This window comes from Ctenopharyngodon idella, chromosome 11 (assembly GCF_019924925.1).
Source record: "Ctenopharyngodon idella isolate HZGC_01 chromosome 11, HZGC01, whole genome shotgun sequence".
NCBI lineage: Eukaryota > Metazoa > Chordata > Actinopteri > Cypriniformes > Xenocyprididae > Ctenopharyngodon > Ctenopharyngodon idella.
This window is the reverse complement of record NC_067230.1, coordinates 11,605,184-11,630,708: the sequence shown is the minus strand read 5'-3', so window position 1 is coordinate 11,630,708 and position 25,525 is coordinate 11,605,184. Positions and strand designations below refer to the sequence as shown.

The 25,525-nt window shown below is 39.8% G+C and overlaps 1 protein-coding gene and 1 long non-coding RNA gene across 8 annotated transcripts in view; one reads left to right on the top strand and one right to left on the bottom strand.

Moving 5' to 3' along the window:
* Positions 1-12,479, top strand: part of LOC127522034 (uncharacterized) — a 68,267-nt gene extending 55,788 nt beyond the window's left edge. For 2 of the 3 annotated variants that reach the window (XR_007932510.1, XR_007932508.1), the window contains one exon: positions 10,218-12,479. This is a non-coding gene — a long non-coding RNA (uncharacterized LOC127522034). The remainder of the gene's footprint in view (positions 1-10,217) is intronic. The other variant, XR_007932509.1, reaches the window with a different exon arrangement.
* The window catches only part of LOC127522014 (band 4.1-like protein 1), a 467,430-nt gene that overhangs the window by 88,270 nt on the left and 353,635 nt on the right, over positions 1-25,525 (bottom strand). The window lies entirely within an intron of this gene.

The following is a 25,525-nucleotide window of genomic DNA, read 5'->3' as shown; positions in this document are numbered from 1 at the left end:
CTTTTTTATTAGTTGTGTTTGAGTCCCTCAGTTGTCCTCAATGTGAAAAGATGGATCTCAAAATCATTCAGTCACTGCTGGAAAGGGTTCAAATATGCAGAAGATGGTGGAAAACTGAAGAATTTTTGGGACCTGGAGATTTTTTCTGAAGAACAGATCTCAGTTTAACTGTTCAGAACAAACAAGGGACTCGTGAACAACCATCACACAACAACAACAAAAAAAAAAAAAAACAGTCGTAGATCATCCAGGTAACCACACACAGTATTAGGAATCAATGGTTCACAAACTTTTGAACTGGGTCATTTTAATAAATACAGCTATTTTTTTGTCTTATGGATTATATGTAAACATCTTTTATGTAAAACATCTTACTCAGGACAGTACTAAATAAAAAATAACATGCATTTTGTATGATCTCTCTTATTTTGTTAAAATTTTGCACATTTTCACAGATTCTGCAAGTGGTTCACATACTTTTTCTTGCAACTGTATATATATATATATATATATATATATATATATATATATATATATATATATATATATATATATATATATATATATTTTAGTGTTGTTAATAAAATCAAAAAAGCCATTCCTCACAAATAAATGTATTGTTTTAGTGCTCAGGAGAATTTTCACATCATTTTGGAGTAAAAATTCTAGTCTACAAGAGCCATTTCTCAAAAGTCTTGTGAAAATAGATTCAGTCTGTGTTTTATTGCCTTATTTCAGTGAAATGAAAAATAGGATTTTTCACTAACCACGCATAAACATAATTTTCTAAAAAATACAAACTCATACATACATGATACTTAGATATTACCATAGCAGAGTTTGTGCTGGACATAGTGTAGTCATATATAAAGCCATGAAAATAAAAAAAACACAAATGTCAGGGCATGTCAAAACATCTCCAGGGCCCCAAAAACACCTCAGACCCCAGAGGATTAATGAACCGGGCAAGTCATTAAAACATTAAAAGTGTTGATTAACGCATTTCAGCTTGGCATAGCCTTCTTCAAGGCTTAGTTCACCCAAAAATGAAAATTCTGTAATCATCTACTCACCCTCAAGTTGTTTCAAACCTGTATGAAACCTGTATGGGTTACCCATATTCTTCAAAATATCTTCTTTTGTGTTCAGCAGAAGAAAGAAATCAATCAAAGAAATCAAAGAAAGCAATTCATACAGGTTTGGAACAACTTGAGGGTAAATAAATATGCTGACAGAATTTTCATCTTTTTCAGAATGCACATCCATTATTCACACAAGCATTCTTTAAATTATTGGCAAACAGTGGATCATCAAAACAGCTAGTTAATCAGTGGGAGTGGTTATAACCAGCCAACTCCTACACAAATTAAACATTGTAGTAACATCCAATTCAAAAACAAATAAATAATAAATAAATAAATTGTATTGTAAAATTGTAAAATAATATTTTATTTGTTCTACTGTCCTTTTGTCCCATTGTCCTGGGTCATCCCTGGCTTGTGAAACACAATTCCAACATCTACTGGTCTAAGAGCTTGGTGGCACGGTGCCTCTGTCTTTCAATAACTTGTCCACAGTACCCCCACCCCTAAGAGCTGATTACATTAAAATCTAGGGTACTTCTGCCTTCCTTACATTGCCCAACATTTTTCCAATGTAAATCTGTGGTGAAAAATGGAAATGCAACATCCTAATTGAGAGCTGTAGGGACATAAATGAGTCTGCCCTGCTTGCTTTTACATTAGCTTATGCAAACCTAGTTTTGGACCATATATCAGCCTGCATCGGTTCAGCAATTAATACGATTTTGAACACAGTCGTTCTTTTTAAACAGGATGTTGGGGAATATGTGGAGCAGCGTATCAAATTAGTAAAGGAGTATAAATCCTTTATTTTAAGGTGCTCATGTGAATAGTATTGTTGTAGTACTTGAGACCGGTCTTACGACCATTTTTTGAAAGTCTTGATCTTGTCTTGGTCTCGACCGCATTTGTACTTGGTCTTGTCTCGGTCTCAGACTAAGAGGACTCAGGATTTTATCTCAAGACCACAACTGCGAGGATATCACTAAATTTCCGGTGCATTGTCTGATTTATTTGTTAACATCATTAAATGTGATTTGATGTAAAACTTACTGCTTAAAATGCAATCAATAACTCTTCTTATTATTATTAGGGGACAAGCACCGAAGGTGCTTAGGCATCTATTGTATCTGTTGGCGTTCTTTTTAGGGGCCAAGCACCGAAGGTGCGTAGGCACCTATTGTATCCGTTGGCGTTCTTATTATTATTATTAGGGGCCAAGCACTGAAGGTGCGTAGGCACCTATTGTATCCGTTGGCGTTCTTTTTTTTTTTTTAATTAGGGGCCAAGCACCGAAAGTGTTATTAATTGTTATTAATGGTGCTTGCCTCTGGCAAAGCATCATTATTGTTCTCCTGCATACTTATTATTAATGGTGCTTGCCAAAGGCAAAGCATCATTATTGTTCTCCTGCATACTTCTTCTTCTTCTTCTTCTTCTTCCACTCAAATTTCTGCGCGCTACTCCTCCCGCAGCGTTTGTCATAGACCCATGAATGAGGTGTCAAATTGACCGGCTCATTGAGGAGAGGTGTGCTCTGACTTTTATAAGCGATCGGGTGTACGATGTTTGCCCGGCGGGCGAAAAATCGGCCGAAAAATCCCATAGACTTAACATTGTGACAAAATTTGAAGAGTCATAGCTCCTAAAGAGGATTTCGTAGAAACATGTGGGTTACCACGTTTGAAGAGGCTGGCAGGCTCTGTCAGACCATACCTCAAAATGGGGTGTAAGTTGTACCCCTGGGGCGCAAGAGCTGCCCAAAGTTGCCCCATAGACATACTATGGTGAAGCTGTGCCCATGAACCAGGAAGTGACTGCATGTTGTTTTTCCTACTATGGGAAATTACATAGGGATTTTGTATTGAACATAACTCTGGATCACAATGTCATAGAGACAAGGGGGCGGGCTCATTTTACTCAGGCAACCAATCAGTCTTTCAGGATCATTGTGAAGCTATCAAGCCACGCCCTAGCAACCATTTAGAGCACCCTAGCAACAATTCCATAGACTTCCTTTGAAAACGATCAAAGGGATATCTTTGCATAGAAGTGTCATAGAAACATGAGGTTGGGCTCGTTTGACTCGGGGCAGCAAACGGCCAATCACGAATCACCTTCAACACTTCATAGCCACGCCCTAGCAACCATTTAGAGCACCCTAGCAACCCAAATCCAAAGAGGAATATCTTCACATCTGAAAGACATAGAAGCATGGGGGTTGGTTTATATCATTAATACTGACAAGCAGCCTTTGGAGTATCATCATTGGCAGATGCCATGCGACTCCCTAGCAACCAAACAAAGTACCCTAGCAACCGTTTAGCAAGACCTATATCTCTGCATCAGAGCATCGTAGAGACATGGCGGTTGGCTCTTTTGACTCATGCTAGCAAACTGGACTTCCAACATGCTACACATGCTAGCAGAGAATAGCTACATGTTAATAGCAATTAGCTTAGGGTTTAAACATTACACAAACAAGTCAAAATGTGTTAGCATCATGCTAGCAACATGCTAATCGTGTTAGCATCATGCTAGCAACAGGCTAATCATGTTAGCATCATGCTAAAAACATGCTAATCATGTTAGCATCTTGTTAAAAACACGCTAGCAAAATGCTAATCGTGTTAGCATCATGCTAGCACATGCTAATCATGTTAGCATCTTGCTAAAAACACGATAGCAACATGCTAATCGTGTTAGCATCTTGCTAAAAACATGCTAGCAACGTGCTAATCATGTTAGCATCATGCTAGGAACATGCTAATCATGTTAACATCTTGCTAAAAACATGCTAATAATGTTAGCATCTTGTTAAAAACATGCTAGCAACATTTTAATCATGTTAGCATCTTGCTAAAAACATGTTAACAACATGGTAATCATGCTAGCAACATGCTAGCAACATGCTAATCATGTTAGCATCTTGCTAAAAACATGCTAGCAACATGCTAATCATGTTAGCATCATGCTAATCAAGAGTGCCGAGTTTTGCCGCTGCAAGCACCATTCACATTTTCTTCAGGAAATGTACATTCTAGTTAATGGTGCTTGCCAAAGGCAAAGCATCATTATTGTTATTGTGCATACTTATTATTCTTCTTCCACTAAAATTTCTGCGCGCTACTCCTCCCGCAGCTTTTGTCATAGACCCATGAATGAGGTGTCAAATCGACCGGCTCATTGAGGAGAGGTGTGTTATGACTTTTATAAGCGATCGGGTGTACGATGTTCGCCCGGTGGGCGAAAAATTGGCCGAAAAATCTCATAGAATTAACATTGCGACGAATTTTGAAGAGTCATAGCTCCTAACGAGGATTTCGTAGAAACATGTGGGTTACCACGTTTGAAGAGGCTGGCAGGCTCTGTCAGACCATACCTCAAAATGGGGTGTAAGTTGTACCCCTGGGGCGCAAGAGCTGCCCAAAGTTGCCCCATAGACATACTATGGTGAAGCCGTGCCCATGAAACAGTGTGTTTTTCCTACTATGGGAAATTGCATAGGGATTTTGTATTGAACATAACTCTGGATCACAATGTCATAGAGTCAAGGGGGTGGGCTCATTTTAATCAGGCAACCAATCAGTCTCTCAGGATAATTGTGAAGCTATCAAGCCACGCCCTAGCAAACATATAGAGCACCATAGCAACAAGTTCCATAGACTTCCATTGAAAAAGATCAATGGAATATCTTTGGATAGAAGTGTCATAGGAACATGAGGGTGGGCTCGTTTGACTCGGGGCATCAAACTGCCAATCACAAATCACCTTCAACACTTCATAGCCACACCCTAGCAACCATTAAGAGCTACCTAGCAACTTAAATCCAAAGAGGAATATCTTAACATCTGAAAGACATAGAAGCATGGGGGTTGGCTTATATTGGCAAGCAGCCTTTGGTGTATCATCATTGGCAGCTGCCAAGCCACTCCCTAGCAACCAAGCAGAGTACCCTAGCAACCGTTTTGCAAGATCTCTGCATTAGAACATCGTAGAGACATGGGGGTTGGCTTATATTGGCCAGCAGCCTTTGGAGTACCATCATTGGTATCTGCCAAGCCACTCCCTAACAACCAAACAGAGTACCGTAGCAACCATTTTGCAAGACCTATATCTCTGCATCAGAACATCGTACAGACATGGTGGTTGGCTTTTTTGACTCATGCTAGCAAACTGGACTTGCAACATGCTACACATGCTAGCAGTGAATAGCTACATGCTAATAGTGATTAGCTTAGAGTTTAAAACATGACACAAACAAGTAAAAATGTGTTAGCATCATGCTAGTAGCATGTTAATCGTGTTAGCATAATGCTAGTAGCATGCTAATCATATTAGCATCATGCTAGCAAACATGCTAACCATGTTAGCATCTTGTTAAAAACATGCTAGCAACATGATAATAATGCTAACAACCTGTTAATCATGTTAGCATCATGCTAATAACATGCTGATCATGTTAACATCTTGCTAAAAACATGCTAGCAAGACTGTAATTATGTTAGTATCATGCTAATCAAGAGTGCAGAGTTTTGCCACTGCAAGCACCATTCACATTTTCTTCAGGAAATGTACATTCTAGTTTTTTCTTCTTCTTCTTCTGCTCTGGAAGTCTATGGCAGCCCATAGAACCGCTTGCGGGAAAGTTATGAAATTTGGCACACAGTTAGAGGACAGTTTGATCTTTGTCCTTAGCAAATTTGGAGTCTCTAATTCAATCCCTCTAGCGCCACCAGCTGTCTAAATTTGCACTCATGTTTATGTTAATAACTTTTGAACCGTAAGGGTTTGAACTGTAACCATTTCCTCTGATTCCGTGCCTCAAGACGAATCAAACGCACCCTATCACGTCATTTTCCGTCATGAAAATTCTTCCGCCATTTTGAATTTTCTGAAAAACCTACTTTTTTTAACTCCTCCTAGGCCGTTACTCCGATTTTCACGAAAATTGAACCAGATCATCTTCAGACCATGCTGACAAAAAGTTATTAAAAGCTTTTTGATTAACCCAACTGTTCTTGAAAAACACGCAAATAAATTTAACGTAGAGCACCCCAAATTGGACTCAAGGTTATATCTCCGCAATGCTTTATCATATTCAGACCAAACTTGGTACATGTCATCACAAGCATGACCTGAGGCAACATGCAGTGTTTCGGATCAGCGCCACCTACTGGTTCGGAGATACGAAAAATGGCTTTTTTTTTACTTAACTTCTGATGGGTTTGTCCAAAAATCATAAATGTGGTCTCGTTGGATTCAGGGCATCATGCCGAGTCGAATGATGTCCAATTTTACCATATCGGCCATTTTGGCTGTCGGCCATTTTGAATTTTGTGCTAAAATGCTGTATTTTACGAACGCATTAGCATATCATTACGAAACTCCGTATGGGTCATCAGCACAATGCCCAAAAAGAGCCTGAGAAGTTTCGGACCAGCGCCACCTAGTGGTAAAATCAAATATTCAAATGCTTATCAATATGGGTGTGGACAACTTATTTTCAAAAGAGTCATGTCCTTAGACTCCTGAATCCCTGCTGAGTCCAACGATACCAAACATGCTAGGTTTCGACTTATGGTTTGTCCACCATGTTGAATTTTGTGAAAAAACCTGCTTTTTCAAACTCCTCCTAGGGCGTTACTCCGATTTTCACAAAAATTGATACAGATCATCTTCAGACCATGCTTGCAAAAAGTTATTAAAAATTGATAGATCCATCTGTTCTCGAAAAAAGGCACAAATGAATTAGACGAAAAGCTTGAGAAAGCAGACTTGAGGTTATATCTCCACAACGCTTTATCGTATACCAACGATACAAAACATGCTAGGTTTCGACTTACGGTTTGTGCGGCGTGGTGATTTAGTGCTTAAAAAAACGATTGCGAATATCTTCGAAACCGTTAGTCTGATCGAGACGAAACCACCGTAGGAAACACGGAACCTAAGGTGGTTAACTAAATGTCATAGCCCAAATGTCAAAATTTTGATAGGAAGAGGCAAAAAAAATCAAAACAAAGTCGTTCATGGGTCATTTTTATGATCTCCTACATATAAATGTCTATAACTCCAAATCGAAATGAGATATTTGCACCAAATTTGACACACACATGTATGGGGTCACCCTGAGGACACATAAAAAAATTAATTGGATTATGCCTCTTGGTGGCGCTATAATTGAACAAAACACGAAATTGCCATTAACTGCAATACAGTATTATGATATAAAATGTTCTATTATATGAATACATTGGTGTATCATTACGAAACTCGGTATGTGTCATTGGCACCATGCTTTGAAGGTTCTCAAATGGTTTCGAGACATCGCCACCTTGTGGTCAAATGTTGTAATAGCATTTATTAAAAATGCTAATTGCTTTATGTAAATGTGGCCTATTGTAATGAGACTTGTTTTATTAGGTTCCGTGGGTCATGCTGAGAACACTGATGCCAATTTTACAATAGTCAGCCAAACTTCCTGTCCGCCATTTTGATTCTTTAAAACCTACTTTTTCAAACTGCTCTTAGACCATTCATCCAATTTTCATCAAAATCGAATCGTATCATCTTCAGACCATGTCGAATTAAAGATATGGATTTCGTGTTGATAGACGAAACCGTATTCAGATACCACAGCGAAGAATTAGAGTCTTGATGCCCAAATGACTCTTGAGGCTGTATCTCTGCAATGCTTTGACATATTGACACCAAACATTGCGATTGTCATTATCACCTCACTCTGACCATACCGCATGAATTTGGTCACAGCGCCACCTATTGGTGGAAAGTGATAAACCAGTAAACCTTTATTATTGATTGTATTGTTGATTTTTCAGCTCTTTTGCCTAAAATGATCTTAATAGGTCTTTAATTGCTCACTGTTGCAGTTGGTCTGATGCTCACAGCCGTGTTGGCTAGCTTGTTGTGCCGCTTTTGTGCTTGGCCCCGTAAATGCTGCTTGCAGTTTTAATTAGGGGCCAAGCACCGAAGGTGCGTAGGCACCTATTGAAATCGTTAGATTTCTTCTTCTTCTTCTTCTTCTTCTTATTCTTCCACTCTTGAACTCTATGGCAGCCCATAGAAAAAGTTGTGAAATTTGGCACACAGTTAGAGAACAGTCTGTACTGTGTCCATAGCAAATTTCGAGTCTCTAACTCAATCCCTCTAGCGCCACCAGCTGTCCAAAGTTGCACTTCTGTTTATGCTAATAACTTTGAACCATAAGGACTATAAACAAAATTCTTTTTTCCTCTGATTCCTTGGCTAAAGACGATATGAATGCACCCTGTATCGTCATTTTCCGTCATGAAAATTTTCCTGTCATTTTGATTTTTCAGAAAAACCTACTTTTTCGAACTCCTCCTAGGCCGTTACTCCGATTATCACGAAAATTGAACCAGATCATCTTCAGACCATGGTTGCAAAAAGTTTTCAAAAGCTTTTTGATAGATCCATCTGTTCTCGAAAAGGGCACAAATGAATTCAAAGTAAAGCTCGCAAAATCAGACTTGAGGCTATATCTCAAAAACGATTTATTGTATTCTGACCAAACTTCGTACATGTCATCACAAGCATGACTTGAGGCAACATGCAGTGTTTCAGCGCAGTGCCAACTACTGGTTCGGAAATACAAAAAAATGGCTATTTTTGCTAATAACTTCTGAATGGTTTGTCCAGAAATCATAAATGCGGTCACGTCAGATTCGGGGTATCATGCCGAGTCGAATGATAACCATTATTACCATATCAGCCATTTTGGCCGTCGGCCATTTTGAATTTTGTGCTAAAATGCTGTATTTTATGAATGCATTAGCATATCGTCACAAAACTCGGTATGGGTCATCAGCACGATGCCCTGAAGGAGCCTGAGCAGTTTCGCACCAGCGCCACCTAGTGTAAAATCAAATATTCAAAGGCTTATCACTTTGGGTGTGGTCAACTTATTTTCAAAAGCGTCATGTCCTTAGACTCCTGAATCTCTGCTGAGTCCAAAAATACCAAACATGCTAGGTTTCGACTTATGGTTTGTCCGCCATGCTGAATTTTGCGAAAAACCTGCTTTTTCGAACTCGTCCTAGACGCTTCATTTGATTTTCATGAAAATCAAATCAGATCATCTTCAGTCCATGCTGACAAAAAGTTATCAAAATCTTTCTCATAAACTCAACCATTCTCAAATAACACGCAAATTAATTTAACGTAGAGCACCCAATTTGGACTCGAGGCTGTATCTCTGCAATGCTTTATCATATTCAGACCAAACTTTGTACATGTCACCCCAAGCATGACCAAAGACTACATGCTGAGTTTCGGCGCAGCGCCTCCTACTGGTCTGGAGATACAAAAAATTACTATTTTTGCTTATAGCTTCAGATAGGTTTGTTCAAAAATCATAAAGCTGGTCTTTGTAGATTCGGGGCATCATGCAAAGTCGAATGATATCCAGTTTTCCCATTTTGGCCATCGGCCATTTTGAATTTTGTGTTAAAATGCTGTATTTTATGAAAGCATTAGCGTACCGTTAAAAAACTTGGTATGGGTCATCAGCACAAGGCCCTGAAGGAGCCTGAGAATTTTTGCACCAGTGCCACATAGTGGAGAATTTTTTATTTTTTTCATATGCTTATAACTTTTGATCTGGTTGACTTATTTTCATGGGAGTCATATCCTTACTGAGTGTCATTGTCACCTCACTCTGAACATACCACATTAATTTGGTCACAGCACCACCTATTGGTCGAAAGTGATAAACCAGTAAATCTTTATTATTGTTTGTATATATCAATTTTCAGCTCTTTTGCCTAAAATGATCTTAATAGGTCTTTAATTGCTCACTGTTGCAGTTGGTCTGATACTCCCAGCCATGGTGACTGGCTTGTTGTGCCTTTTTTGCTTGGCCCCGTAATTGCTGCTTGCAGCTATATTTCTAATTGTATTTATTGATTAAATATAAGACATTTCTCAAACAGTAGATGTGGATTGTTTAGATGAATTTGAAGAGTGCTGGTCTGGTCTTGATTCGGTCTCTCAACAGTCTGGACTTGGTCTCGACTTGGTCTCGGTGGTCTTGACTACAACACAGTGAATAGCCTGTAAATGGTTGTGTTTGTTTTATGTTTTTTTTCTTGTAAGGCAGTCCACTGAGGCAAGTTGCAGAAGAACCCATGTGCAGTTTTATTAACTCAAACATAAAACAAAAAGACTTAAAGAAACAAGGAGGCACATGACAGGATCACATGGCACATGGCCAGGAAGAGTGAGACATGAACATGAAACAAAACCAAAACTAGACGTGACAAAATCCCCCCCTCTATGGGCGGCTTCCGACGCTCAACATAAAACCAAAACTAGACATTGTCCAGGAGGGTGGTGTTGTGAACAACAATTAAGATGGCATTCCAGGGACCAGTTTACGACAGGGCCCCTCTCTAACTGCTGGTGTGTAAGAAGATGTGCCACACTGTGATTGGATCTTTGGTGAATGAACATAAACAAATGTTCAGCAACATCAGATAAGATGTTAGGACAACTACCAGACACCTCTTCCAGAGCAGGAAGGGGAACCTTCTGCACCCACCAAAACCAAGGAGAGGACTTCTCATTGGACGACACATTGACTCTAACCACCAAACTCATACCTAAGATTTAGGCAAGGACTGCCATATAAATTCCTTCAGGACCCCCTGGATAGAGCAGCAGTGACTGAAATAAAGAGAGGCCACAGAGATCTATCTAAATCCATTCATACCTATGTTTGGAGGCCTTAATTTGATTGAAACTGCATCACATCCACTCCGTCTTCACGCAAAGCACAGTTTATATTAATGGTTACTGACTGTTAAAACAACAGGTCATGGGATAGTCCTGTTAACAGATAAACAAATGCATGGACGATGATTTAACCATTTCATATTGTGTTTGGTGTCTATCTGTTCCCTATAATGCCTTTAATAATTTGAAAGAGGTTTGGTAAAGAAATAATGCATTGGTAAAATGTTAAAGACACTATTTTAACACTGTACTTTATGCTATGCAAATGAGTTCCACACTAGGGTAGGCAACACCGGGGTTGCTTCAGATAACAGTGGCCAATCACACTCCAGGATCGGCAAGGCGCCACATTTCAATCTCCTTCTCATTAGAAAGGGATAAATATGTCCCCCGGGTAGACACACCCTTGTTCTGCGTTTCCAGCTCGACGGGGAAGGAGACATTAACAGACACCCCACGTCCTAAGTTTCTGACCTGACGAGGAAAGAGACTACAAGACGTTTAAGGTGAAGCTTTCGCGAGCAAAACCTTTTACATTGCTTTCAGCTGCACTCTAGCTGCAAAAAGGGCCCCAGCTTTGAGGGACTTCATCTGACCCTCACGGCTCCTACAGCAGCGCAGCCCAGTCCGTAAAGGACCTCTGAATTGGCAGACATTGCCTGTACCACACGGCTCCTCAGCGACGCAGCCAGCCTGCAAAGGAACCTGTGAAGATTCATCTGACCCAGCTGCCCAGTCCATCCTAAAGGACCCTCTTGGCGCAACCGAAGTTCAGCATCCTCCAGCCCAGGGTGGCACGACTACTGGATCGCAACTCCGCGCCCTCCCACTGCACGCAGCCTGCATCATCAGTGGAAGACGTCTCTGCTACCGGATTGATCACCCGACTGTGTGGAACGTAAATATAAACTTACCAAACCTCTTTCTAGAGACCTTGGCATTAGTTTATACATGCAGCATATGTTTTTCTAACCTGTTTAGATAACAGTTACTTGAGGTCAGCTTGTTACAAATAATAGGGATATTATTTGTTGAATGATAAATTAGCAATTATTTATCACCATTTTACCAGAGCCATTAGGTGGCTTCCATAAGAAGCATTCCCATACAATTCTCTTCCATTCTACATTCAATTTAACAGCATTGCATTTATCCATTCCGTGTTCACTTCATTTATTTGTCTCTTTGATTTAATTCAGTATTTTCCTTTGATTATTATTTTACTATCTTTTAGAAGTGCATATTCATTATTTCATTATTAATCGTTGTGGTATTTACTCTTGCATGTCTATTGTTAATAAATTTAATTGATTTTATTATAACTGTGTCTTCCTTGTGTTGATGATCAAAGACTCTACTAGTTGACCAGACTCTCACAAATCCTTCAGATAAATCAGTTGACCAACTCCCTCCCGTTTATATTAATTCTGAATTATTGAACAGCTCTTTTGGAGTGTTCTTAAATTGTTAAGACAGTATTCTTAACTGGTGCCCCGTATTACAAAAGGGGGGGAGGGGTCATCTGATACACTCATAACCACACCTTAAGTGACACGTGATCAAAAATCACTACGTCACTGGTGAATGGAGTAAAAATCACTACAGTGGTGGAGCAGAGGCGGTCTTGGGGGAGGGATGGTGGGCCAGACCCGTGCAGGAGAACAGGATATGGACCTGGGCATGACAGAGGCAGGCCTGGGTCGTGGGGCATGGGCAGACCTGGGCCCATGGCAGGTTAGGGTGCCTCCAGGGTGGTGCTGGCATTTCAGGGAGCCATGCTGGTGCAGGCAGTTCAGGACACCATGGAGGTGCAGGCAGTTCAGGGGGCCTCCGTGGCCATAGCAGGGTACCTGTAAAGCCCCGGCGGAGTTATGGGGTTGTGGCCTGGAGGGAATCTTAAATCTGGCTCACGGGCTGGAGTCCTCCCTGGACGCTGGTCAGGGGCTGGAGAGGATGCATGTGTGGCCCAAACACACATAATAGCTGTGGCTACAATTGTCAGCGCTGCACACTCTGAAGACTCTAGCGTGGCAGCCATCTTGACTGAGGACTCAAGCGTGGCAGCCATCTTGACTGAGGACTCAGGCGTGGCAGCCATCTTGACTGAGGGCTCAGACGTGGCAGCCATCTTTGCTGAAGGCTCAGGCGTGGCAGCCATCTTGTGAAGAGACTCAGGCATGGCAGCCATTTTGCGAAGAGACTCAGGCTTGGCAGGCATGACTTGAAGTGACTCAGACTTGGCAGGCATGACGTGAAGAGTCCCTGGCTGGGCAGGCATGACATGAACAGTCTCTGGTGTGGCAGCAATGATGGCTGGAGGCTCAGGCATAGTGGCCGTGACGTGGAGAGGCTCTGGCGTGGTGGCCGTGACGAGGAGAGGCTCTGGCGTGGGGGCCATGGTGTGACGAGGAGAAGCTCTGGCGTGGTGGCCATGGTGTGACGAGGCTCTGGCGTGGAAGACATGATGTGAACAGGCACTGGCCTGGCTGGCATGATGGCTGAGGGCTCTGGCTTGGAGGGTACTGCGGGTTCACAGGGCTCTTCATCCGCAAAACCCACAGTATATGATGATCCACTCAGCAGCAAGGCATGGTCAATATATTCTGCAAGAGTCCAAAGAATGTTGCTTTCGGGCATTAAATAATTCAAAAAGTCATTCAAGCCGTTTCGAAAAATGCCCTTTAACGCCACATCATTAAAATTCACCTGGCAGCACAGTTCACTGAATTCCTCCACATAAGTCTCAATATTCTGTTTGTCTTGACAGAGGCGAAGCAGGGCAGCTGCTGGGCTCATGGTTGGTGGTCAAGTATTCTGTAAGGCACTCCACTGAGGCAAATTGCAGAAGAACCCATACGCAGTTTTATTAACTCAAACATAATCAACCAAAAAACAAACAAAGACTTGGCATGGCTTGGCTTGAAAACATGAACTCACCAACAGTGGTACACGGACAATACTTGACAAGGGGCATGGCAAACATGAGGGCTTAAATACACAGAGACTAATCACTAAACAAGATACACCTGTGCAAAAATCAAACCAATGAGAACATGACAAGAAACAAGGAGGCACATGACAAAGGGGCACATAGCAGGATCACATGACTAGAACATTACATAAACATAGGAAACACATGGCAAAAAGGGAGCACATAGCCAGGAACATAACAATGAGACATAAACATGAAACAAAACCAAAACTGACAGTTCTGAGAATTGACAAGACTTTCTTCTCCTCTCCCATATTCATCCACAACTCATAACATTCAAATCAATATTCAAACATAAAAAATACCACATTGAGTCAATTCTAAGACATTTTATGTATGCGTATGGAAGTAAAATAATGCCAAATGTTTTTGAAACAAAAAAGCTTGTTAAATTGCACTACTTGGAAAAAAAAATATGCATTGTATTATCTGTGCTTGCATTTTAATGCATTGTATTTTTAGGACTTGCATTTTTATGGGCTGAAATTCAATATGGTTGTATATTTAAAGGCTTTTTACATTTAACCACGTGAGTGCCTTGGTATTATTTGTTGTTTCATTTGATATTTACCTCTCTTGTATCCAATTAGAACGAGAGGCTATGAGTTTATATCCCTGTAGCATACCCAGTTGCCTGATTTTGGAAGAATTTTTGGACTTGCTTCATTTTTTTAACACAATTTACATCTCAAAATATGGTACCACAACAATTATGTTATGGACAGTGTTTCAATGAATAAATCCTCAGAGCTGATAAGTGCTACTCCATTTAAAGTCATTTTTTTCTTTAAGCTATATTTCAATTCCAAACATTCACACATTTTAATTGTTAAAAATTTAATAATTCACATTCACCTTTCAGATTACACTTCCAAAATATTAATTCTGTTTAAAAATACAACCTATAATATTCAACAGGCAATTTTCAGTCAATTTTATTTTGCTTCCACAAATTCAGTGGTTCAAAATCGACAGAAAATTCAACATTTCATGTCCAGGAACTGCAGGAATACCACTAGAGTACTGATTCATAATCATAAAGCAAGTCATTCATTTCATTCACAAAAACGGATTTACAGAAATGAAACAAGCAGTAAGCGTATGTGTGATGATTATCAGGGCCAGTATATATGCGGAAAAGCTGATAAAGACACAAAAGCTGTGTTTATGTTTAATTCAGTGTCTTTACGGTTACTTTCCCTGTGTAGCCTACATGTAAGCAGTTTCTCTACCGTGAATGAGATTATAATGTTATTCCCCAATGCTGATGTATAGATCAAACATTACATCTGAGGTAGACATATATTTCTCTCTGTTGTTTAATTTCCTTAACTTTATATTGCGGCGCTGTGCTGCAGTATTGGGGATTCCCTCAATATGTCATACTCCAGGATTTCCCTGCCATCGGGACATTTAAAATGCTTAACATAGCTAAATGGACTAATACAGTGATATAAAAAACAAACTCAAAGCTTATTGTGGATGTAGGCTATACTAAATAGGCTAAAGGCAAGCAGGTGGACTCAGAATATGAAAATAACGAAAACAATACTCAGGTAGGCTGTGGCATTTAAACGATGTTCCATTTGTACTAAGGGTTCCACAAAGTGCCAACAAAATATCCCCCACACCATTATACCATCATCACTGATGCAATATGGATCCATGTATTAATGTTGTTTATGTCAAATTCTGACACAGATACAGTAACAGCAGATTAAATGTGAATCTCCTGTTCCATGGAGCCATGGTTTTGAGCGTGGTAATATGAGTTGAATGGGTCGTGGTTGATGTGCCAGCCCATCCAGCTGTAGTGATCAGCAGGCAGACATGAGGGCAGACACCCCCATTACATCAATAGTCCTCTTTCATCTGCCATAATGAAAAGCACAGGACCCCAAAACTCACACCTCCAAGAGAAGCAAACAAGGAAATAGATAGGCTAGCAGATAATCCTGCAAAGACAATCACCTTGACCATTTGTGCAAAGGAAGAATGATGACATTAGCATGTCATTGAGCAGGCTAATCCTATCACCATTTTGCCACATTGTTCTCCCCGTCCCTCAGTCCTAAGATCTGAGGTGTGTACTGAACTCCATTCACCAAACAGGTTTGCCATGTGGCTTGACGTCACAAAGGACACAAAACAGACACACAGTGGACAAAATGGAGCAAATCTTCTCCATTTCTATTAAAAGAACTGTATATACTTAATGAGTGTTGTTTGTGTACATGCAAAATATACAAACTTATCTATTAAGGTATACATGAATGCATAAACTTTTACCTAACATAACCCAATGATGTTTGGTCTCTATGTTTTCAGCACGATGCCTAGGTTAATCTGAAATTGGTTTGGAAAGTGAATTATGCATAGGAAAAACCTTAAAGACAACTTTAAGCTATGCAAATGAACCTCATGCAAGAGAGGGGCCTGGCCATCCCTGACAGCATCAGCCAATCAAAACAATGGATCTGAAAGGTGCCAATTTGCATCTCCCTCCTTCTCGGGACAGATTAAAAGACTTTTCTCTGAGACAGAGAATGGTTCCAGTTTTTCAGTTTTCTGCTGTTTCCCGTTCTGGTTCCAGGCTCCAGTTCCTGTTCCAGTCCCGGTTCAAGGTTCCGGTCCCAAGACATGCTAAGCTAAATCCAACTCCACAGAGTTGTGAAGTTGCTCTCTCAAGACTCTGAAGCTCTAAAGAGAGAAAAAAGGAAGTTCTGCAAAAAGTGAATTTGGGGAGTTTGAAAACTGCAACTGAAACAACGACGACAAGCTTAGCCCCCCATCTTTAAAATATCTTCTGCACCAACTTCAAAATCCTTTCATCAGAGATCCTCCAGATCTGCGTGTTCCAGAGAATAAGGATAGTCTGCACAGACATCAGAACCTTCAAGGCTTCTTCTTCTGCGTATTTCAAGAAAAGGACCTTCTCTGTGCTCCAGGAGTTCAACGTTCACAAGTATTTTGTGTTCAAGGCTGTGAAACGGATTCCAACTCCTTTCTTCCCACTGCAACGTTGCCCATCTCAACAAGTGGAAAACATCACCCTCGGATTCAGCACGACCAGGCAGACATAAATTAGTGTATATTATCAGCATATGATTATCTAATTTTGCATTAGATTTTGCATAGCTGATTTCAGTTAATGACAAATAATCTCTCGGTTTATTTGTTGAATTGTGAATAAGGTTTACCTTATTTCTTCTAGAGAAACAACAGTTTATCTTTCCATAAGATTAACTTGTAACTGCTGTAGTGAACAGCACATTCCAGGGCCCAGTTTATGGCCAGGCCCCTCTCTGTCCGTAACAGCAGACAAAGGTTTGCTACATTTTGATTGGATCTTGGTGGACTAACACAAACAAACTGTCCAACGCCATCAGATAAAGATGTAAGGACAACATCCAGACACCTCTTAGAGGGCAAGAAGAAGACCTCTTGTACCAAGCCTGGGAAGGACAGGACTTCTCATTGGTCCACATGCAGTTTCTGCCCTTCACCCATCTAGAGACTACTTCCTAAGGTTGGCCAGAGACTGCCATAAAAATTCCTCGGGACCTCAGCAGCAATGGGTGAAACAAAGAGAGATCACAAAGATCCATCCAAATCCATTCAAAACTATGTTTGAAAACCATAGAACTGATGCAAACTACACATCCATTTCATACTTATTCACAGGAATAAGTATTCTCAGTGACAGCTATTTGTAGTGCAACATCTGACACAAATTCAGCTGTTAATGTATGATTGAATAAATGCATGACAGTTCAATCTTCTTGTTTAGTCTCTATTTGTTTAGAATATTGCCAAAGGTATTCTGGTGGTGGTTTGGAAAGTGAGAAATGCATTGGTAAACTTTAAAGACACTGTAAAGACTTCCAACTTTGTGCTTTATGCAAATGAGTTCCACAGGGGAAAGAAGGGTGGGCCACACTGTGTGTGTGTCCCCTCTGATGCCAGCAGCCAATCAGAACACTCGAATGGAGAAGCGCCAAATTGCAATCTCCTCCTCGTCGGAAAGGGATAAAGGTACCCTTTCAACAGACACTCATTGTTCTGAGTCTCCCATCGGATGAGACATAACAGATACACGGTTCTGGGTCTCAACTCTGTAAGGAGTTAACATTAACAGTTACATTAACAGATATATCGTTCTGAGTTTCCCATCGGGTGAGACACAACAGATATACCGTTCCGAGTCTGTGCTGTACGGGGATAGACACTAACCGATATGCTGTTCTGAGTCCTGGATTGCGAAGCTGAGACACTAACAGATACAACACCGTTCTGAGCCTCTGGTCCATCCAGAGAGACAACAACAGGTCCCACAATCTGAGACTACAGCTTGAGAGGCAGCAACAGAGACGACCACATTCTGAGCCTCCAGCCTGTGAGGAAAGAGACATTAACAAACACTACGTTCATAGTTTCCGTCCAATGAGACAGTAACGACATTTGCAACAAGGTTAAGCTCAGGAGAGCAAACCTTGCTTCCAAGGTACCTTCGTCTGCATGTTCCAGATTGTTAAGGACCTTCTGCACCTATGCCAGGGCCTCATCTGCGTGTTCCAGATTTTAGGACCCTTTGGTGCTCCAGGAGATCAGCATCCCACAGAGCTTCATGTTCAAGACTGTTGAAACAGATTCTGATGTACTCATAACCACACCTTAAGAGACGTGTGATTCAAAAATCACAACGTCAGCGGTGACGTGAGTACCAATCCCTATTTTAATTCACGTCCTTGGATGGGTGAAAGTAAAATCACTACACTGCCATAGTAGCATCCAACTCATTCACTTCACTTTTGTCTATCCTTTTGTTAATAAAATCCATTTATTACACTTGTGTCTGCCTTGTGTTGATAATACAGTAAGAGGCTCTACAAGTTAACGATATCTCACAAATCCTTTAGATTAGTCAGATGACGAACTTCCTCCAAGTAATTGTAATTCAGTCAACAATCTTCCATGATTGTTCTTTATTGTCAAGGTGAGACTCCTTGGCTAGTGCCCTGAAACACTGGAAGAAATCGCCTGACTCAATATTAATATTAATACAAAATATTAATATTAATATTTAAAACCATAAACATCTACATTTGTGGTGCCCTCATGTGAGGCTAGTCCAAAACCACTACATTTGTGGTGCCCTCGTGTGAGGCTAATCCAAAATCACTACACAATCAATTTGAGAACACAACATCAAATTTCAATTATAGACCAATTAAATACCCAAAAAAACTTTATTTCCACTATTAAATAACCATTAGGCACTTTATTTCCAGTGCCCTTCGCAACAGTGCCTTTTGTTCCAAATGTTTCTCATTAAAAGCAATGAGTTACTGGTCACATCGGTAAACAGATGCTAAAAAGTAGTGTTGGGTTTGAGTCCACCTTATTCGAGTCGAGTCAAAGTCTTTACCCAAACAAATCAGAGTTCAAAAAGTTTTAAGTCGGATGCAAGTCCAAGTCTGAGTCAAGTCCAACTAATTATTACTGTATATCAATAAGTCAATATCTGAGAAGAACTCTAAAAGTCACCATGTGACGGAAGTTAGAGCCGACTTGACTTCTGTATTGTGACATTTCTGAGTGAAAAAGCTTTTCTAATGTGAAAAACGATGGAGCGGTTGCCGATTGAATTTATATAATTTGGTACAGTCACAGTCACAGTTTATTTTGGTGAATGGGAATAGCTTATTGGGATCTGAAAAGACAAAAATGCATTCATTTTCTCTACGTTTGCGGCTGTGCATTTTGTGTGAGTTTTATATGACAGGTGGTTGGCTATAGACCTTGGTCAGGGTAGATGCCATATTGAATATATTACATGGATGAAAATCAGGCTGTGAAGGACAGACTTAGAGTCCTTACAATGGCATGTAGTGTGTATAAAGGTCCTAAATCAAAATACATTTTAAAACTGTAAGACTTGATTTTCCTGCTAAGACAAAAGCTGAGATCAAGCACCCTGCAATAAAGCAATAAAACTCATCTGAAGTGAAAATCTCAAAGAAATAGGACACTGCCTTGTCCAAACTGTCCTCACGCATCTATTTTGGATTCTTCTGAAATCATTATGATCAGTAGATTAAGTGGAGTTTGGTATTTCTGAAAATCTGCGTCAGGATAGGTCAAACTAATACCCAGAATAATCAAATATCGAAATTAACCCATGACCAATGAGTAATTCCTAATTAGAAACTTGTGGATCCAAAATGGTCAATATTCATATTCATGCATTTCATTCATATTTCATGTTAATCATTTATGGCTTATGATTTATCAATATTACTTTTGATTTCATATATTCATGTACTCCTACTCCATATATTAATCCTCATCATATTTTCAAGTATTTACTCTTTAATGTACTCCTTTATGGTGATTCTTCTTTTATCTTTAAGAGTATGTATGCTTGCTATATTCAATTGTTCTTCAAGCGTTCCGATGTGACAGGTCATGTTGACACGTTTGTGGTTAGATATTGGATGCCTGCCAAGTACTGCAGAAGCGATGGTGTTTTCAGAACATTCAATATTCAATTGTTCTTCAAGCATTCCAATGTGACAGGTCATGTTGACACGTTTGTGGTTAGATATTGGACGCCTGCCAAGTACTGCAGAAGCGATGGTGTTTTCAGAATTAGTTGCTCATTTGAACTTGATGTAACAGGTCGATGACGGGCCCAAGCCCGGTGGCACCGCCAGCCCGGTGGCACCGCCACCCCGGTGGCTTCAGGGCAACTGTGCACGGTGGGCAATGGGCATTTAAAAAGTTAAACATAAAAGGTCTATGTCAAATTCAGACCACATTTACTGCAGCAGCTGGTGCCTCTATGATCACAAACCACCATCCTAATCTGTCATGTTTGTGTTTTTCTCAGACAACCACTATAAAAATTCCAGAGCAAACTACCTACTGTTATTTGCGCAAACTCAACAGTACTCTGAGAAATCTAATCCAGTGTAATGTGAATTTCTGTGATTGCTGATGTTATATTACCCTAACACTTCTCCATGTGTTTTTTGACCTCCCTGAGCTGTTGTTTGCGCACCAATCTTATGCACCAAAATCATGCTTTCATTTAATTTCAGTATGGGTGGTATTTGATGTAAAAATAAAAATATTATAAAATGAATAAATAGAGCCAAATCACGGAACTTGCAAAGATGATTTTAATATCTGTCTCAGGTAAGAGTAAGGTACGTGTCTAGATTTTTCTGCTCACTTATACAAGTTTTTTATAAACAGCCACTTTTATAAAATCATGTGAAATTTATGTAAATATGGGTTTTGAATAAATTAGAATTATATCAATAAATAATTCATTTAAAAACATATGCTTCGTAAGTGATGCTCACAAACACAGCACATGAACTTCTGTAATGCCCATGTCTACAAAACACACACTCTCCTTTGTAAAAAAGAAAAAAAAAAAATTCTAGTCGTCTGAATCAATACATGAAATCACAGTTGTCAGGTAATAAGAATTGTAACTCGTGTGTCATTTAGAAAAGTAGTCCTGTCCAAATAGTAATATAGTGTCATAGTTCAATTTTAAATGAGTGTGAAGTTATCATTTGCAGTGTGTTTTTATATTTTAATTAACTTAATTATCAAACTAATAATATAATACTATATTGTCAGTGGCCTACAAATAAACTGGCTTGATTAGCTGCTTCAGGTGTGTTTGATTAGGGTTGGCACTAAACTCTGAAGGACAGTGAGTCTGCAAGAAAAGGGTTAAAGAACTGATCAAGGGTGTAAAACTGACAGACACACACACACACACACACACACACACACACACACAGATAATGAGTGAGACTGAGGGAGCAAGGGGGAGGGGAGGACAGAGAGAGAGAGAGAGACAGACTGAGAAGATCATTTTAAACAAAAAACAAACAAACAAACAAAAAAAAAACATCTAAATTGTGACAAAGTAGTCTTTGATAAATGTTTAAATATACCTGCACATACAGTATAAAATAAAAAAGAAATCATTGTTCCATGTATCTAAACTATTGCTCTATTGCCTGATTTATCCAACCCTGTTTAAATAGGTATATGCTGCCCTCTAGTTGTTACTCTATGTATGACATTTATCCATTTTTCAATCAGATATAATTAATCTGCCTATTTTTAACTCACACATGCTTTTTTAATTGGGGGAAAAAAAAATTGATTGTGTATAGTGTTTTTTTTTTTATAGAAAATATGAGTCATTCCATTTCCCCTTTCTGACATTACTTCAATCTATCACCATGGCAACACCGTTCAAGATATCCATTATCCGTTCTCAATTTAACATCTTCAATGTCTTAGCACCATGGTAAAAAATGTTTGGTCTGAATCGAATAAACCTCCTAGAAGTAGTAGCTTAAAATTCAGAGCCTGTTTATTCAAAAAATCCACATTCAAACCAAAATATCTGACTTCCTGTTGGTCGGAGCTAATGACTGTAAATTAGAAAGTTGTCCGGCTTAATGAGACCAATATGTGTACCGAGTTTGGTGACTGTAGGTTAAACTAACCCCCCCACTTTTGTCAAAAAGGTGGCGCTATAGAGGCCCAGCTCCCCGCCCGTTTCAACGGTTTTGCCCATGTCTACTGGTTGACATCTCTGATGTGTGTATTGAGTTTCATGCAATTTGAAGCATGTTAAGAGTCTCAAAAGCTTCCAAAACGAATATTAAAGTTTGATGCGTTGCCATGGTAACGGTGTTTGAGATATCACAATTCTTTTCAAAGGTCTACATCTGCCATGTTTTGACATTATTCTGATAAAGTTTGAAGCAAATCGGGTAAAAATAAGAGGGTGATCTCAAAGCAAGTTGAAAGTGACACAATTCCTGCTGCCAGTTGGTGGCGCTATAACTTTGACTCACAATAGTCACATCCATGTGATCAGCCTTGTACAACCAACACACACCTGACGTTTGATCAAAATCAATCAATGTATGCAGATGTTATAACACATTTCCTGTTTACCTTTTCTCGCCATAAATTTGTTGCCTCGTCACGGCCAAACCGTTTGAGATATCAAAAATCCGCTAGCAATTTTTCATCATCAATGTCTTGACTTCATGCTGACCGAGTTTGGTGGTGATCGGATTAATCACCTAGGAGGAATATATCAAATTCCAGAGCATGCGTTTTTCAAACAACCCATAATAGCTGACTTCCTGTTGAGCTGGTGTATAACTTAGAGCACGAAAGTTGTTAGGCCCGATGAGGTCTTTATGTGTACTGAGTTTCATACTAATACATGCAAGCGTGTTTGATATATGGCTAAGTTTTCGGATCCCATTCAAGGGGGCGCTGTCAAGCCCCTGTGCCACGCCCGGGTCCCAGCCTCTGCGGCGTCCTAATGGCCGCAGATTCCAAAGTGTGTGCCAATTTTCAAGAGTTTTTGAGCACATTAAGGCCCCCAAAAAGCCCTGGAAGAAAAAAATAATAATAATCCTTAGGAGAACAATAGGCCCCTGCGCCTTAGTGGCTTGGGCCCTAATAAATATAGCTGCAAGCAGCGATGACGGGCCCAAGCCTGGTGGCACCGCCACCCCGGTGGCTTCAGAGCAACTGTTCACGGCGGGCAATGGACATTTAAAACAGTTAAACATAAAAGGTCTATGTCAAATTCAGACCACATTTACTGCAGCAGCTGGTGCCCATATGATCACAAACCACAACAGCCACATCCATGAAATCATTTAAATTTAGATGAATTTCATGTCATAGAATATCATAGGTCAGTTTCAAATGATTGCAGAATATCATCCTAATCTTCCATGTCCGTGTTTTTGTCAGACAACCTCTATAGAATTCCAGAGCAAATTACATACTGTTATTTGCGCAAATTCAACAGTACTCTAAGAAATGTAATCCAGTCTTAATGCAAATGTCTGTGATTGCTGATGTTGTATTATCCTAACACTTCTCTTCACGTGTTTTGACCTCCCTGAGCTATCGTTTGTGCACCAATCTTATGCACCAAAAGCATGCTTTCATTTAATTTCAATATGTGTGGTATAAAAAATAAAATTATAAAATTAATAAATAGAGCCAAATCACAGAACCTGCAAAGATGATTTTAATATCAGTCTCAGGTAATAGTAAGGTACATGTCTAGATTTTTCTGCTCATGTATGCAAGTTTATTTTAAACAGCCACTTTTATAATCATGTGAAATTTACTTAAAGAGGGTTTTTTTAAAATAAATTTAAATTATATCAATAAACAATTAATTAAAAAAAAAAATTATTGTAAAAATAATAATTGTAACTAAAATGAGGAGGACAGAGAGAGACAGAGAGTGTGTGAAAAATTAATATTCAAACCAAAATATCTGACTTCCTGTTGATCAGAGCTAATGACTGTAAAAAAGAAAGTTGTCTGGCTTAATGAGAACAATATGTTTACCGAGTTTAGTGACTGTAGGTTAAACTAACCCCCCCACTTTTGTCAAAAGGTGGCGCTGTAGAGCCCCTGCTCCCCACCCGTTTCTAAGGCTTTGCCCATGTCTACTGGATGACAATATTGATGTGTGTGTCGAGTTTCATGCAATTTGAAGCATGTTAAGAGCCTCAAAATTGCCCAAGAATATTATTAAAGTTTGACGTATTGCCATGCAACAATATGTAAGACATCACAAATACATTCACAGGTCTACATCTGCCATATTTTGACATTATTGTGATGAAGTTAGAAGCAAATCAGGTAAAAATAAGAGGGTGATCTCAAAGCATTTTGAAAGTGATACACTTCCTGCTGCCAGTTGGTGGCGCTATAACTTTGATTCACAATAGTTACATCCATGTAATCGGGCTCCTACAACCAACACACTGCTTAAGTTTCATAAAAATCAATGTATGCAGATGTTATAACACACTTCCTGATTCCCTTTTCTCACCATAAATTTGCCGCCTCGCCATGGCGAAACCGTTCGAGATATCAAAAATCCGCTGGCAATTTTTCTTCATCAGTGTCTTGACTTCATGCTGACCGAGTTTGGTGGTGATCGGATTAACTGCATAGGAGGAGTATATCAAATTCCAGAGCATGCGTTTTTTAAAAACAATCCTAAATAGCTGAGGTCTATATGTGTAGCGAGTTTCATACTAATGCAAGTGTGTTTGATATATGGCCAAGTTTTCGAAGCCCATTCAAGGGGGCGCTGTCGAGCCCCCCTGCCACGCCTGGGTACCAGCTTCTGCCCGGCCCTGATGGTCGCGGGTTCCGATGTATGTGCAAAGTTTCATGAGTTTTCGAGCATGGTAAGGGCCCCAAAAGTGCCCGAATAATCGGAAAAATAATAATAATAATAATAATCCTAAAGAAAACAATAGGGCCTTCAGCCCTTTGGGCTTTGGCCCTAATAATAATCCTAAAGAAAACAATAGGGCCTTCAGCCCTTTACAGGGCTTTGGCCCTAATAATAATCCTAAAGAAAACAATAGGGCCTTCAGCCCTTTACAGGGCTTTGGCCCTAATAATAATCCTAAAGAAAACAATAGGGCCTTCAGCCCTTTGGGCTTTGGCCCTAATAATCCTTAGAAAAACAAGAGGGCCCAAGCCACTGGTGGCGCAGGGCCCTCTTGTTTTTCTAAAGAATGGTTGTAAATATTCTTGAGTATTCTGCTAAGTCTCTTAGGGACTTTGGAATATT